The sequence below is a fragment of the Lates calcarifer genome, linkage group LG15, assembly GCF_001640805.2.
Source record: "Lates calcarifer isolate ASB-BC8 linkage group LG15, TLL_Latcal_v3, whole genome shotgun sequence".
NCBI classification, from domain to species: Eukaryota; Metazoa; Chordata; class Actinopteri; family Centropomidae; genus Lates; species Lates calcarifer.
In genome coordinates, this window is record NC_066847.1 from 30,184,874 (window position 1) to 30,198,322 (window position 13,449).

General features: G+C 42.3%; 1 protein-coding gene across 9 annotated transcripts in view; it reads left to right on the forward strand.

Annotated features, from left to right (window-relative positions):
* rims2a (regulating synaptic membrane exocytosis 2a) overlaps positions 1-13,449 on the forward strand; it is a 143,056-nt gene that overhangs the window by 2,350 nt on the left and 127,257 nt on the right. The window lies entirely within an intron of this gene.

A 13,449-nucleotide genomic window follows, 5' to 3' on the forward strand; every position in this document is an offset into this window, starting at 1 on the left:
TTTAACGGTTGTGTGTCATTTTCTAATGCGGCATACACTCCAGCCTCTTTCCCCTCTACTTTGTTGTAGCTACAGCTGTACTATAAGGGGTTGGGTTAGCAGCAATGGGCGCCATTTTCACGTAAAAAGCACGCCAAATTGCTTAACCTTTCCCCACGAACGTCACCGAGATTACACAATATGACACTGGAAAGATCATTTAAGGTGTCCTTTGTGGCGATGGCGCACGCTGGGTGTGTGTGATTTCAACGTTAAAGTCCCGGTAGATCCTGTCGCCTACCCCCCCTCCGCCCCCCGCACCCCCCTGCTCCTCTTGTGTACAGATGTCGCTTGGAGCTGTTTCAGCACCACGGCGCTGTCCACTGTAGGGTTTTAGTTTTTAAGGTGGACCGGAGTGTTTCCGCCGTCGTCGCTTTAACCTTTACTGTGCGACCCATAGCTCAGCTTTATGGTGGAATAATACACCCTGTCGACTTGCCCCGGTTATAAAAACACACTCAGTTGATGTGCTGTTGATTTAAAAATTGGTTTGACCTTCTTTGGGAAGGCAGGCTAATGAAGAGTAAGAGATTTCGGGGTGGTGGCCTTAAATGTTTCCATCCTGTTGATTTTCTTGTAGTTTTCCTTCTTCAATGAAAAGGGTGCACATGTTTGAATGCTCACATGCCAGGAGATGTTGTATTTTGACTATTTCATTTCAATGCAGCATATATACTAGTTTACACTGTAGGTGAGGAGTAAATACATCCAGATTTCTGCAAGAGATTCCTGGCTGGTTCACTGGTGCTGCAGCCACCCAGCATGTGCCAGTGACTTTAGTGTAAGGTATGTGTGCCACCATCACTGGGAGCTTTTTAGAGGCATTAGAGCTGTTGTTTTCCATCATCAGGTAAATGTTTGCACTAAGGCAGCATTCCTAATGGAGAGGGAGAGTTGTGCAATCCCTATCCAGCGCTGCTGCATGCTAAACATGACTCATGTACTCCAAGACACGGCTACCTCAGCCGCTGCGGTGCATGCTGTGTGATTCATCCAGGCCTTTTCCGCCTTCCCTCCCCTTTCACTGCCCTCCCCATCCCCTTCTCCCCAATAGCTAAGCGTTTTTCCTATTTCTCTTTCTCTGAGGTAAAGGGGATTGTCAGTTTTAGTCACTCTTAGTCTCACAGTGATGTCAAAGCCTTGTCATGACTGAGCATGGGCAGAAGAGGCTGTTCTTTGCGAGGGACATGACTGACTGACTGACTGTCTCACCATAATGTTAGGTAACTCTAATTGCAGGCCACATAAGCTGAAAGCGGACAAGATGTTGTGAGGTCAAAGAGGCCTTTGTGTGTATCGCTTGCCTGCTCATTTACATGAGAATTATGTTTCCAGTATGGTCTCTTTCCTGCACACCCTGATTACCAGGGGTTTTATCTCACCAGCAGGGCTATACATAATGTCTGACAAAATACCAAATACCAAGGGGAGGCTACCACCATTTTGCTGTTTGTTTAGTTATTCTGGTTAGACCTACTGACCCCTTTGTGACCTAACAGTAAAGTTTTCTTTCAGTTTTTCACAGAGCAAAACCATATTTGGTTTTAATGTGCTCTGTCTATATGTACAAGGTGACTCATCATGAGTCATCAAAACAGTAAATCCCCACTTTCTTTACCTATGAATCACACAAGCATAACATATCCTGAAGCAGCATTAATTTGCTCAGCCCTGGCATAGGTACAACTGCAGCGGATTAACTTGTCATTGGATGGTTGGTAGCATTTCCAGCAGTGTCGGAAACAAACACCCACACTGCAACATCCAACCCTATAGCCTGTGCATCTGTGCTGTCACGGTCCAATCCCACAGCAGCTTGGATGGCTGTTTGGGAAAGTGGCAGTTTGAACATCGAAGTGTGTAATCTAACAGAGGGAATCCTGGGAGGATGGAGGGATGGAGAAAAGAGAGGGAGAGAGAGAAGCCTCCAGCTGCAGGGCTTGCCAACTTGCTGTCATCTCACTGGAGGTGCTACAGAGAGCGTGGATGGAAATCCAGCGCTGCTGACTCGCATGTAATTAGCTACTCTCTCTTATGCTGCTCATTCTTAGCAGGCCTGTGTATGTGTGTGTCTGCATGTAGAAAATGTGCTGCACCAATGAGAAGTCAATTTCTTGAAATCCATAAGGCGGCGCTCAGCCTTAGATTTCTCTCCTAGAAAGCTCCTCAAAGCTGCAGCCATACAGGTATATTTAGTTCAGAATCTTAACATTATATACACACACAAAAAAGGCTTTCCATGCGTTACTGAGTCCCTAAGCAGTACAGCTATGATGGTTATGGGACCCCCACCCCCTCCCATCCAGACACTGTGTATCCCACAGGCAAGTGTCAGCTGCCTGTGATAGGGTGACCCACAGAATGCCTGGGGCTCCACTTCTCCTTTCTCCCTGCTCCTCCAGTCCTCCAGGGCCACTTGCTGGTTCTGCTTAGTGGTTAGGAGGGGAGAGTGTGGGAGGGTCAGGAGGGGGTAGTGATGTTCTCCACCCTAATTCTGACTTTCTCATTCACATTTCTACCCTCTGTTGTAGTTTCAATTTTTCTCACTCTAATCAGCAGCACATGTATGAGCTGATATCTTAGCATACAGACACACATACAGTAAACAGCATATGCTCACCACATAAAGATGGCTAAACTGTGACCTGCTGGTGATAATTACAATAATAATAGACAGACATATTTTACATTCTTTCCTCTTTACATACTACACTAAAGTCCCATCCTAGTTCCTCCTCTTACTTCTGACAGTGTTCTACCCATGGACTGGGGGACTGTGTCATTTGCTCAGCGACCTCCTTTGACAGTGCTAATTATACTGTCTGCCTTGTGTGAGGGACTCCCACTGAGATGTGACTGTTCCAGGGCACGGAGTCTGCTGACAATAGAATCTATATTATATCTGTGTAACTGTATCATGACAGTATGGTGATGATATCGTAAATTGAAGGTTGTTGAAGGAGTTAGTTGCATGTTGCAATAATCACAAATAATTACCAAGGTATTACCTAGAATAATAAATAGTAAAATTGCAGGGGCACTACTGTGATTTAAAACTGCATTTCCATTAACTTGGGGGAGACAGATTAGAAAAAAAAAGTCATAAAGCATTAGCAGCTGAGGTGCTGTAACTTTTAGTCCATAATATGGGTCAATCTCTGAAAACACTGTATATCCTACAACTCCCATAATGCAACTTGATAGCACCTCTCTGTCTGTCTCTCACCATATCTGGTAAAAGCTCATGACTTTTCAAACTTCCCACCCCCAGTTTGACATTAACACCAACTTCCTTTTAGTCTCTTAAGGCCAGGACGACAGGATGATAAACAAGAAAACTGAGGGATTTCCCCTTTAATTTCAACCATATTTCCCAGCCCATGTTTTTAATATTATGGGGTTGCTATGCATACAGTTACACAGAAACTACTTACAGAACCACACCATTATTCTTTACACTATTACATTGCACTGTGCATCAGGAGATAATAGTGATGAGAGAGAAACCAACTTTAGTGAAACTGAATGGTTTACATCACAAATAGGAGCTAAGGGTTTGGAATCTAATGTTAGGGACTGTAATTTCAAATCAGCTGGTTTCTTCTGCATTGTATACCTTGATTGATCCATTGTCTATCAGTTCGCTCTATAATGAATTGAAAAAAATGTATCATGTTCCTGGTTAGCATGTAAAATGGCAAGAGGTATGGGGGGGTTGGTGTGTGTGTGTTCATCATGAAGAGCATTGACCTAGAATTAGCTTTGATTGATTACATCCCATTTCCTTTTTCTTTTACTCCATCTCACCCCCACCCCTCAGCACACATGCTCACTCCCACACCTCGTCCCCCCACACTGGTCATTTATCTGATAGTGCTAGAGAGTTCCATGTACCAGCTGGGGTTAGAGCTACGGAGAGGCACTGTGTCCCAGGAGGCTATAGAATCTCTACCCCTGTAAGAGAGTTGCAGTGGTAGTGTGCTGCACACACATGTTACAGAGGCCTACTCATCTGATATTCCTATCATACTATCCTTCCTTTAAAGTAAACACACACAAGTAATCACTGCTATTTCACACTGAACAGACAACAGAAAGTGGCAGATTACCTGGGCACCATAAGAGACCAGAGACTGAGAAAACCATCAACTAAACACAGGCTTGGTGACCAGAACTGGACTAAAGAAACTTGTGGACACAGACAAACCTGGCAACCCAGAGAAAACACACTGTGTCAGTTCTGCAAACAAGAGCTAGGGGCTGAGCAACCCTTCCTGTTACACTGTAGTTTGTATAAAGAAAGGAAAACCAAAGTCTTTGCCAAAATCAAAGTAAAATGTCAAAAGTAATGATTTTTTTAAAAATTCTCAAACCAAAACAATTATTTGGAAAAAACTGGCATTGTCTTGGAAACATCAGAATATGAGAAAACCATTGAAACGACACACGGTGTTGTTTCTTTTTACAGTGTAACTGATTATACTTATATTACAATTCTTGTAAGACCTGCTGTAGCAGTTCTGTACAAAGTTATTTTCATGCCAATAAAGCAAATTTGAATAAAAAATGGAGGAAGAGAGAGAGAGGGAGACCTATGGTTGTGAAATGAGGCGAGGTAATGCTCAGAATCTTCCCACTGGACAATATACAGTATATGCACACCCTCCCTCTTCCTCTCTCTCTCTCTCTCTCTCTCTCTCTCTCTCTCCCTCTCCCTGCCATTCTCTTGTTCCCTTAGCTCACTCACCCATGTTCGCTTGCCTTCCCATGCAAAGAGCAGATTCTGTCATGAGCGTTCTAGAGTCTCCCATCCCCCATCACTTTCCCCAAGGGAAAGCGAGAGATAGAGTGTGAGAGAGGGAGTGAGGGAGAGAGAGAGAGAGATGGAGAGAGAGAGAGAGAGAGAAGGAAGAGTGGATGCTGTCTTGACTCTATAAAGCAGAATGCACGCCAGATGAATACATCATCATGCTAATTAAAGTAACAATGTGTTTTGGTTATGGAAGGTTGGCATGCTGTCAAGTAGTTTGGCTTAGCTGGACAGGAAAGCTAGTTACAACACAACCACCATCATTAAAGTGATATATAAAATAATATATTTACAAGTTTCTCATAAGCTGTTCTATTGTGGAAGTGAAGCTGCATTAGCGTGTGTGTTTTTTTTGGTGCTCTCCTATCCCCCCTCCTTTTTATATGTCAGCCATAAACCTGTACTGTATCTGTCAAATTGCCTCTAGCCCTGTGCTTGCATGTACTCTTTTTCTCTCTACATTTGCCTTTCACTGTGTTTTATCCTGTATACCTTCACGGTGTCTGAATGTAGGCTACAGATTTACCTCACAGTCACAATCACAGTGTTAATATTTCCATCAATGGATAAGTCTAGTGTTCTTCCATATTTCATTACTTGACTTCACTACCCTGTCTGTGGCAAGTGATGAATTTAAGTATATATCCTCTCTCTTTTGAGGTCTGTTTTGGTCTTTACTAACTCCTGAGAAATATACTTTGGTGTCTTTAGCTGCTAAATACTCTGCTGTTTCCAACACTCAGTTGCAAACTTTGTCTGTCACTGGTGCTGAGCAAGAGTGCAGTCTTTTTTTTTTTTTTTTTTTTTTGGCTAAGAACAGTTGATTGCCATGGCTGAAAACAAGGTTGATGAGAATTGTGAGACTGAACCAAAACAGCTATGTCATGTCCCCATAAAACCAAAACAATGAGCTGAGAAACACAAAGCATGCTATAGTTGATATAAGCTGCAGGGCTGGATGATTTATTCTGTGGGGATTCATCACTGTGAGCATGTTTTTTGATATTTAACCTATTGTTACTATTAAAAAAAAGTTATTAGCAAGGTTTTAAACAGCTGGACCCTGTATTTTTTATCAAAAGCCACCCAAACAGGAGTAAATAGTTGACATTTGGGACTATTTTCAGCAGAGGATTAATACACATTTTTTTGCAGCATTTAGAGCACCAGGAACATGTATGTGGTTTTATCTAAAAGTCATGTTAACATATCGCCCAGTGAAACAGCATGACTCAATGTGTTTTTAATAGATTTTGGACATAATATACATATGTCTGTGGCACGGAGGAAAAAAACTTTTGCTACAATGGCAGGACTTAGAAGGATCAATTCAGTGCTGGTTTTGGGTTTCTCATAGGATGTGATGTTTGGGAAAAATATATTATATTAACTACTAAGTCACTTACATGGTTTAGGCTGAGTGGGAAACGAAAGGAGAGGACACTTAAGGATAAGCTAGGAGGGATAGGAAAGGAGAAGACAGGGCAGGATTCAGAGGAAAATGTAGGACAGGTTAGTGTAGGGGAGAGGAGAGGAAATGAGAAGGGACAAGGGGGCGAGAGGAGAAGAGAAGACAGGAAAGGAGAAGAGAACATCAGAGAGAAAATGAGAGGAGAGACAGTGACGTCTGAGATGCTATCAGGTCTCGTTGCTGATATGACAGCCTTAGTCCCCATTGACAGAGCAATCAGCCTGCCATCTCCCATAGCCTGCTATTCTCCAGTGTGGCACAGCACAGCGTTGGGCTCTATTGTCTTTCAGGGCTTTGTTCTAAATAACATCTGCATTCATCAGCATACGGTTTATTCTCTTCTGGGCTCTTATCCCTCAAGCAAAGTTTGAAGGGATTTTCCTGCCCCTGGCTGTGCAATTTGAAATGCCCTTGGTGAAACATGACAGTAGGAAAATGTTTTAGAATGAGGTTGTGGTAACTGGTACAAGGGATGTTGTATATTACTGTAGAACTGTATAATACAAAGTTACACTGCAGCACAGGAATATTATTTTTTTCACTGCATTCGTTAACTAATTAATCAACAGATCCTCAAGCAGCTGTCATTTTTGATAAATGACAATATTTATGTTTTTAATGTTGGAAAGGTAAAATCATAAGCTGATCCCTAATATAATATGGTCGCCACTTCAAATCTCAGGATCAGACAGCACTGTGCTGTGCTACATGTGAAAATCTATTTGAAGAATTTGATGTAATGTAACTTTCTCCAGGTGAATTGACGTTAAACAGTGTTTGAAAGCTACATTAGCAATATTAACAACTAGTGATCCTGGACTGAGTCAGAACAGAATCTAACTACAGATCCACTACTAGCACATCTGGCCTGTTATTACATAAACCTCCTAGCATTTTGTAGAAGAGTGGCCTCAATGAGACCATCAAAATGCAATAGTAATGCAGACAGAACTGAATAGAAGTTACCAATGGGGAAAAACAAAAAAGGAGATAAATAATTAAATGAATAAATAAATAAATTAATAGAAAATGTGAAAGGTAGCCCCAGCCAATGAGAGCAAAGAGAGTAGAAACATAAGGCATTGAGGCATTAAGAGGGGGCCACTTTATCACTGCCCATCCCCCGTCCTCATCCACCCTGAGTAGAGTCAGTGCACAGGAAGATATACAGCATTTGACCCTGTAAGGGAAACCTAGTGCTTCTGTGGAACATATGTGCCTGCTATAGAATAGCTGGCAGCCTTGATGTTAAGTGTATCTCTCAAAACCCTGGGGTAGTGTGACGATACAGCTGAAACAAATTCAGCACAACACACTAATGGGCTCTACACTACACACACTAATTGAGGAAGCAAAACAGGAAATATATCTGCTGCTGTGTTTTGAAACTGTAAAGGGAAAGCTTTGGGACAGGTGCTGTGTCAGTGTAGGCAGTTACAGCTAGTGAGGTGTGGTGCCTTTTCTCTCCACTGTGGCATTCCCTCAGGGTTTGTTTTATGATTGTTGAACCCTGAAAGGTCAGAGAAAAGACATCTCTCCACTATGTACAGGAGAGGTGTCAAACCACCATATTATCCAGGTTTTCATTCAGACTAAACTACACCAGTTAGTTCTTCTGTACATGATTTCTGAATCAGCTTAATCAGTTAACTCTGCTGACAACAGTCGAGTTTAGTCTAGTTTTATGTTTTTTGTGTGAGGGTCTGTGTATCTGTTTATAGTTTGGCATCCAACCAAACAATATTTACCTTTTAAGTCTGTAGATATACTGTGATCAAGCCAGAGAGAGACACGGAGTGAACAGAGAGAGAGAGAGAGAGATACCTGGATAGAGAAAGTGAGAGACAGTTACGAGGCCACTGAAAGGCCGGTTACTAAAGGTAGAATGTGGCACCAGGTCATCTCAAGCTGGTTGTGCTCAAAGAGTGTGAACCCTCATGCTGTTCATTGGACTATTAATAGTGGAGACATTCAGCTTTCTGCAGTGGCCGGCAAGCAGCCAGGCATCTAAACAGGCAGCAAAGCCTGGGGTCATTTAGGTGTCCAGGAAAGCCAGGTAGCAAGGCAAAGAAGTTTACAGGACAAGCTCCAACCAACAATAAGACAGAAGACCTTCATGTAAAGATTAAATTCAGTAAATTCAGTTTCATTTAATAAATCAACACAACTCACACTCATGAGACTCAAAGATTTGCCTGCACCTCTAAAGCTCTACATTTCCTTTGTCTAATCTTTATATAAGCAGACATGAAAAAAATTAAAGTAGTGCTTTTAACTTTGGGCAGATCTAGGCAAGCTTCTTAATGCTAATTGCCTTCTGGCTCTTGCTAACTACATATTTAGCTTACAGACGGAAGAGTGGTGTCTTGACAAGAAAGCAACTGAGTGTATATGTAACTCTCTGGAAAAAATAAACTATTAATCCGATCATTCATCCATACTCTTCCACTAGCTTGTCTGAGTTTGAATCACAGTGGTAGCACCACAAATGCCTTAGTTACCAGCTCCTTCAATTAATGCTAGCTCCTACTGGTTATTCCCAGGCATTCCTATATTGTTAATCTGTTTAACAGAATTTATTAATAATAAATCTGTAATTAATTTATATTTTCATCAAGTCAAACTCAGACTCTCTCAGCCTCATAAAAGTGGTGTAAGCAGCATAACAGAAAAACTAGTTAGCTTTGAGCAAAGTCCACACGTAGCAGTCCTCTCAGCAAGCCAGCTGCAAATAGCTGAAACTGTCACAACAGCTATACTAGCATACTTACACATTAACACATAACCTCAAGTGAATGCTGTTGTTTTCTGGAATAAGTTCTTTTGAAGTTTTTTTATACTGGGACACAACTTGAGTAAAGTTAGACTCACCCCAGAATGCAAGCTCATATATTTCATGTGGGCCAACTTAATAAGCCCTATTTTTGGTAAACTAGGACCTAAAATAAGTTAGTTTTCATGTAGCAGATTCTTAAAAGCAGACACAAAACAGCACAGACTCTTGTTAAGATTTCTGATCCTGTGGTGAGAGTGAAACTGAACAGAAAAATCAGTATACTGGATAAAGGCCTAAAATGTTGAGTTTAGCCACTTTCTACTAATTTAAATTATGGTATTGCTGCTGACTCATATGACTGTTTAAAATGGAAAGAGTGAATGAAAGCAAGCAATAAAATGAACTGTTAATAGTCCTCACCCCAGATGCTTTGCTCAGTGTGTGAGCGGGTATATTTACTAGCGGTAGTTTACACAGGGCGCACTAATCTCTCCTTCCCTGTGTGTTTGTGTGTCTGTCCATGTTCTGCTCATTCAAGACTCAGCTGGTCAGAGCAGGTGCAAGCTGGTGACTCAAACATGTGCATGCTGCCCAGCCGGTTCCTCTAATACGCCTTTGTGTGGCCAAAAACTCAAACCATCCAGTGCTTTCTATAAACAAATGCAGTCGCCCTGTATTTGTCTGCCACACGGACATAGTACACTCAATAAAACACACACACACACACACACACACACACACTAGCTCCATAGAGGCCTCACAACCAGACAGTGGAATTTATTATGTAATGATTGGTGCAGTGATTCTATTGGGGAAACTTTACAATTGCTTATGCAATCTAATTTATAGTGATTTTTTTTGTTTGTTTTTTTTTTGGAGGGGGGGGGGGTATACATACTGTAATCTTATGATACATTTTTAATTCACTGTGAAAGTGATTGCTTTTAATGCTTCATTCTTTAAATTTTAATTTCCTGTTTGCTCTGCACATAATTTCTGTTCCAACTTTTATTGCTCGATCACGCCATCATAATTCTAGCCCTATCGCTTTGAATTGGTTATTGGTCTAAGAGGCCTGGTAGGGATCAAGGGTTAGTTGTCCAGTAGCATTACAGTCCTTTACATGTACAGTAGATGCTGCTGTTGGTAGATTACAGAAGCAGCCGACTGACATAAGTAGTCGAGGATAAAGAGCAGCCGTTTTCATGACGTCACTAATGCAGCCATGGCCCTTATATAAGTCTACTGTTTGAACACTACACACAGGCACTACCATGTAACCTACACTAGGACATGCTGTACAGCATATAGACCACTGCTCCCACTGCCTCGGGCTGAAGGTGGCTTTGTGGGAGCTTTAAATGCATTATTTCAGAGATTCAGTGTCTGTATGTGTGCATGTGTGTTCACAGTTGCTCGACTTGTGTAGTCTAGCGTGTGCTACAGTAGCTACCATGAAAATAACAGTGAAGAAGCCTATTTTTCATCCCCATCATCTGACACTGATCAGGAGGGAGACAGAGAGAGTTGATGTTGTGATCCCGGGATCGTGCTCCTCGACCGAAGTCTGATGGAGGATCTCCCACTAATCCCTTAATATCACTCGTCCCACTGAGATACCGCTGCCATCGCCATGGTGATACTGAGATGGCCTGGATGTGTAGTAGTGGAACGAGGAGGGAGCTGGGAGGGGGCTGGTGGAGGAGGGTTTACTGCACAGATACATAGAAATCATCCTTTGTGAAACATAAATACAATCATTTGAAGTAGTATCTCAAGGAATGAAATGCAGGCATTTAAAACCACCAGGCATCAGGCCATGAGGAGGAGGGGGATTTGGCCATGTTTGCTTTAGACAAGTAGAAGCTGGTCGCCTTAACCTTGAGTGGGTGGCTGCTTGGGTGGTTGGTTGGCTAGCTGGCTTTAAATCTGCGCAGAGAGGCGGCTAATGCAAGGGAATCCTTTGATTTTACAGCAGCCAGTCTAACTTATCTTTCTGCCATCGGACAGATGTTGAAAGCCATCAAGTTCAAGTTAATTTCAGTTGTACAGTACTGTGGTCACATCTGCTTATGCGACTGAACATGCTAATCTTTATGCCACAAAGACCTCGTGGTATGTCTTATGTAGCCTGTGCAGTATATGATAACTTCATGGGACAGCGGATACAATTCCAGGGTGTGTAACATCATACGGCATCTACAGCAATATTTTTGCAAAGTGATGGGTGTAGCCTGCGTGCAGCAAGGTGATATCAGATTGCCCCTGTGCTTGTCTGCTTGTGTACACTGTATGCAGTTTAGTTAAGCGAGCTAATAGTGACGTGCTGTAGCGATGAATTGGGACAGGAAGGAGTAGAGCAGGCTGGGCCAACAATAGGCAGGGTATCTATTACCTCTCTATTGTTAGCCATGGTCAGGCTATTATTATAGCCCTGAGTGAGACACAGACAGCTGACTGCAGTTTCAGTACAGCCCACCTACTGCTCCCAGCCAGGAACAACAACACCACCCTGGTTTTTTATGTGTTTGAGGATGGCACTGATGGGAGTTGACTTGAGGGCAAGGTTTGAAGAGTGAGAGAACTGGAATATGATAAACGTGATCATCACTTCTACTGCTACTGCAGTTTACAATTTTTTGAGCTGATGTTCTTAGCAAGTTTTTTTTTAGATTAAACCCAAGATGTTCCAGTTATGGGATAGTCCCTCACCAGGGAAACCAGGAGACATGGCTGAAACTAGGCTTTTGCTGACTATGAGACTGGAAATAATATGGCAATAGTGAGACTGGACAGAATTGGTGGAGTGGTTTGATAGCTCGGCCCGTATAGTATAGGGTTAGAGGAGGACATGGAGCTGCATTCAGCAGTCACTGTCTGGCTATTGGAGCTAGAGATTGGGCTAATGCACAGGGTGGTGACCTAACGGTGGTGGGGTTAAGGCCGACTTTCTAGAGTATTCCCAGTGGAGCTGTTCAGCTGTGTATGGGAGGAGTTGTGACGTTAGCATGGGACAATGTCAGCTGCCAAGAAAATGCTGATCACAGCCAGAATAAAATGTATCTGTGTCAGGGTGAATAAAGTGTGCTGACAGGAGAAGTAACCAGCATTCACATACAAGGAGAAACATGTTCATGCACACACCATTACCCCAGCAAGAAAGCACATATGTGCAAGACCACAAACACAGTGTATCACTACATCTGACTAAATGTTGCTCATACAGTTGAAATGTGTTCTACTGTATGATAAACTAGCTGTGTTAAAATGAATATTGTACATATGTTTCCTATAAGCCTTTGCATGGAAATACACTTGTGAATGTGTGGGCTGCTGGGTGATTAGCTGACTCTTTGCCACTTGGAAATCTCTCAGGAGGAGAGATATGGAGCAGCTCAATTGAATCCTGGCAGGTAATCTAAGGAAACAGATGGATTTTAGTTATATTTGGCAGCAGATTAGCCACTTCCCCGTTGCTCAGAGAAATCTGCTGTTGCCAACTCCTGTTTGACAATCTGAATATTAGTCCTTGGTCAGGAGGTCTGGCTTGCGCGCTGTTAGATTGCCTATTCTGATGAGTGTGCCTCGTGGATTCAATCCTATCTGTGCTTTCTAAGGCCCAGCTGTGGTAGCTGGCCAACCCTTCCACACCGAGGCGCTTGCCCTGTCGCCGTCCCTCCTGCCCTGCCTATCGTGCTGTGCCAGTGCAAAGTGCCAGAGGAAGTTATCAGCTCTCTATCCCCTACCCCTAATCCTCTCTTAGGTGGAGAGAAAGTGTTAAGTAGCACTTCTGGCATTTATTGAAGAGGTAGAATGAACAGGTGTTGTAAGACCTAATCATCTGTCATTAAATAAGCTGCTATTTTTAGTGCTCGTTTTCGTGGAGATGTGCAGGTAATGTACAGTAGGGGTGGTACAATGGAGGATTTCTGTTTTATATATCCTGCACAGACACTGCTGACACAGTCACACACTGTGTATGTTTATTTTCCTTATGTGGCAAACTGGCTGACTGGAGTACAGTACATTGTGGTTATGTAATGTGATTGGAGTCTCTGTTAGATTTAACAGTAGTGATATTTTTCTTCCTACTAACTGTCCAACATCTTCTTAATTAGTGTTGTTTCCATATTTGGATAGTTCTTTACAAATACAAACAATATAGGTGTTATAGGTGTTAGATATTGTATACACTACATTAGTTTCCTTTGGTTTAGTTTGATTGTATGTCACCTGGTTTGACTCAAATATTCTTAGACATTACTCTGTACAAATTCTACATCGTACAAAAATACTCAGTACATTATCTGATTCTCTGATCTTACTTTTCTCTTATTTAAAAAAATCCTAAAC